The following is a 4387-nucleotide window of genomic DNA, read 5'->3' as shown; positions in this document are numbered from 1 at the left end:
TGTGTGTGTGTGTGTGTGTGTGTGCGTAATTTCTTTTTTAAAGCAAATATATTACATAGTTGAAAAATTGTATTTAAATATTTTTCCTATTTCTTTGACTTATGTAATTACATCTTATTGTTTTAGCTATTATTTATTAATGCACATTGAGGCACCCCAACTAAAAAATGCACTTTTTAATGCATAGTCTCTGATGATTAGAAGGAATAATAAACATATCTTATAAAGATTGAAATAATGAGCAAACAAGTGAATTGTTTTGTATTTTTCCTGATTGTTGATTTGCTTATGAAATTGCAGCATATTTTTTAAAGCAATTCACCACACTTTATTTAATTTTTTTGTTTGAGGGGGACAAGTTTTCCTACTATGAATACATTAACAGTTTTATGAGACTTTCTGGAGACAAGTGTGAAATATTATATAAAAATAGCATTTTGAAACAGTTATTATTATATTTTCAAAACCTATGACTTAGTCTACTGGATCATATGCAAATTGCTAATCTCTAAATGTACTAAAATACAGATACAACTTTACATGCATTTCTGGTCATTTTAGTTTAAAAAATAATCTTTTATAATTAGTTTTGTTTGGTGACAGGGTCTAAATATCATTGTCAATATGATTCTTACTGACCATCCTAATAGCAGACATTTGAAAAATTAAACATTTCAGAGATATTTAGTACATCCATGTTACTATAACATAAATTATAAGTTGTTATAATCATTATGTTGTTATAATTAATAATTTAATAACATTTAACTCTAAGATATGGTTACATAAATATTTATCATATTCTTCTCAGTTAATAAAGTTTTTTTTATTGCTGTGTTCTTGTGCATAAGTTTTGAAATCTCAGCACATGACCTTATCTTGATGCATAGTCACTTGGTAGTAGTATGTATCCAAAATGATGAAAAAGCTTAGAATATGTAAAATGTGTTTTAGAAACAAAATAAAACATCCTTTAATTGCCTAGCCATACCAGAAAAGTAAAACCTAGCTGCTCGTGGGTAAGAAAAACAAAACTATTAAATTAACTGCTACATGCTGAATAATGGAAATTCTGGAAACAACAAATAAAATTTAAGAGGAGCGATCAACTTTCCACTATGACAAGGAGAGGAGCTCTGCTTTCCTTCTCCCCAGTGAAACTGACGACAACCTGAGAAAATTACAATAAAGCCTCTGGAACTAATACTAAGATCAAATAGCAAAAAAGTAAATAACAATTCAATAAAATTCATGAAAACGTCATATGAAAGGAATAACTTTGAGGTATTTCAACCCAAATTATTCTTTCTCCCATCTCTCTCTGCTGAATACAAAATTAACTGAAGGCAAAAAAAAAAAAAGTATAAGAAAAATAGAGGAACAAAACTATATACGATAAATAAAAACAATGACAGACTTTAATTCCCCAACTAACATGAAATAGAAAAATTTATATTCACAGTAGCATCAAAAAGAATAAAATCTTAGGAATGCACTTAACAAAAGAAGTGTACAACTAATACTCTTGAATCTAAAAAACATTGCTGAAAGAAAGTATGTCAAGAACTCAGCTGCCAGGTGTCAAAATAGTCAACTATGATAACAAACTAAAAATGAATGTAACCATCAAGCAACTCTTTAAGCACTTATATTATAAGCAAAAGGCTAAGGACACAAGGATCACCCCTATGTTCCATTTTCTCTATGGACTGATGCCTTGTGAGGGCCAAGTGGGTCAATGCACATGTGGAATCCTCCCAGGGCTGAGTAAGCCCTGAACAAAAGGCTTCGAGATTTTGTGAACCCTGGTGCCAGGGGAGAGAGAGTAGAAAGGGCTAAGAGTGGAAAAGTACCAGGTACTGACTCAGAGTGAAGAATGTGTCATTAAGGACAACCTAATAATGTAGCCTCAGCAGAAATGCCTGACAGAACCTGCACTCACAAGCCGCCAGTAAGGAGGTTTCCATACAGAGATGCCTGCAGTAGGAATACAGCGATGACCTGTTACAGGGGCCTGAGTTCTTGCTGCAGCACAATGGTATTCACCAAGTCTGGTGTGGGCAGGGAAGTTTCCCCCATCAGGCCTACCAGTTGCTTTCTTTGTAATTTGCCTATGATCAGGCCTAAAATACTACACTCAAGATTTTTATAAGGAGAAAGACTCTTCAAAGAAATTCTAAATAAACTTCCTAAAAATCCTCTTTCCATTGGTTGAAAAACTTAATTTTAAGATGATAAAACTCCCCAAATTTATCTTCAGATTCAACAGTCTCACTATCAGAATCCCAGTTGACATATTTGTAGAAATTGACAAGCTGATTCTAAAATTCATATGTTATTATAAGAGACATAAGAGGGCTTTTAAAAATATATAAATATGAAAGATTTCACATTTTCTAATCACAAATCAAGAAACAAAAATTAAGTCAACATAGTGATGACAGAAGTATAGACATACATCAAAGGAGTCAGGAAATAAACCCATGGGTCTATGGTCAAATGATTTTTAGCAAGAGTGTGAAGCCACTCTATGGGGAAGTAATAGTCTTAAACAAATGATGCAGAGAAAAATGGATAGTCTCATGAAAAACAATAAAATTAGGCAATAACTTCACATCATTAATAAAAATTAACTCAAAATAGATCAAATAATTAAATGTAAGAGCTAAAAATATATAATTTTGGATGAAAACAAGGATAAATCATCATGACCTAGCATTTGACCAGAAATACTTAGATGTAATACCCAAACAAGAAAAATACAAGATATAAAATACATCAAAATAAATAACATGGCTTCACCAACATGAAAAACATTCGTGCTTCAAAAGTCACCATCAAGAATGTAAAAGGACATGTAAGAAAGAATCAAGAAGGCAGACTTAGATGCCACCTAGGTGCCCATTGGTAGTGAATTAAATAAAAGAAATGTGGTACTTATGTACCATGAAATACAATGCAGCCATGAAAGAATAAAATTATATCCTTTACAGCAATGTAGATACAGAGAAAGACCATTATCCTAAGTTAATTAACCAGGAACAGAAAACCAAATAGCGCATGCTCTCACTTAAAAGTGAGAGCCAAGCACTGGGTCCACAAGACATAAAGATGGCAACAACAGACACTGGAGACTAATAGAAAAATGGACAATGGATCTGAAAGAACATTACTTCATAGAAGATAAACAAATTACCAATAAGCACATGGAGAGGTGCTCAACATCATTAGTTAGCAGACACCATCTCATACACATTAAGATGACTAGGAATAATAAGTCAGATAACAACTAGCATTGGCAAGGATGTGGAGAAATTTGAATCCCCATACACCACTGGTGGAAATGTAAAATGTTGCAACTATCTTAGAAAACAGTTTGACAGTTGCTCAAATGATAAATATACAGTTACATGAACTAGCAATTCTTCTCCAAACTATATACTCAAGAGAAAGGAAAACATATTTACACAAAACCTGGTCATGAATGTTCATAGCAGGATTATTCATCATGGCTAAAAGGTGGAAACAATCTGAATATCCATCAATAATGACTGGATAAGCATGCTAAATGTGGTATAGTTATACAATCTAATATTATTCAGCCACAAAATGAATGAAATACTGATACATTCTACAATATGGAAGGAACATGACAGTGTTTTACTAAGTGAAAGAAGCTATTAACAAAAAGTGACATAGTATGTGAATTATATAAAATGACATGTGACTTGTATAAAAGTATCAAATAGGAAAATCTATAGAGATAGAGAGTAGATTATGGGCTGCTTAGGGCTGGTAGTAGTAGTAGTGGGTGGTAGTAGTGCAGGTAATGGCTAACAAGTACAGAGTTTCTTTGGGGAATGATGAAAATATTCTAAAACTGCAGTGGTGGTTGAACATATCTAGGGATAAAAATGCATATTTCTGAGGATGGAGCAAGAATATCTAGAGTGGTATCAGGAAAATATCTATAGTTAGTATTCTTATGTGATATTCATTCCATGGTCAATTAGTCAATAATCCACAGACTGGAATTTGGGGATCACTGGGCTAAATATTTACCGTGATTTCTACTGGGATAACTATCAAATGTGTAGACAATATGGTTGGAAGAAAAAAGGTTTCTTAGACATGTTTTAGAGAAAATGTCACAGCATGAACATATATAGCATGTCTTTGGAAGTGTGAAGGAATCTCAGAGGAGTACAAATACCATACTGAATTTCTCTGTGACAGAGGAATAAGTGGCAGATGGGCTAAAGAAATAGTAAGAATGTATTTCTCTGGACTTTTGGTAACCTCATTTTGAATGAAGTTAGAACCCTTAGAAAATATCACATTGTTAGTAAAAGGTCAAAGTAATTTTGATAGGGACTTTCCCACAGAT

Source organism: Cebus imitator, unplaced genomic scaffold (assembly GCF_001604975.1).
Source record: "Cebus imitator isolate Cc_AM_T3 unplaced genomic scaffold, Cebus_imitator-1.0 Scaffold114, whole genome shotgun sequence".
NCBI lineage: Eukaryota > Metazoa > Chordata > Mammalia > Primates > Cebidae > Cebus > Cebus imitator.
This window is presented reverse-complemented; position numbering follows the sequence as displayed.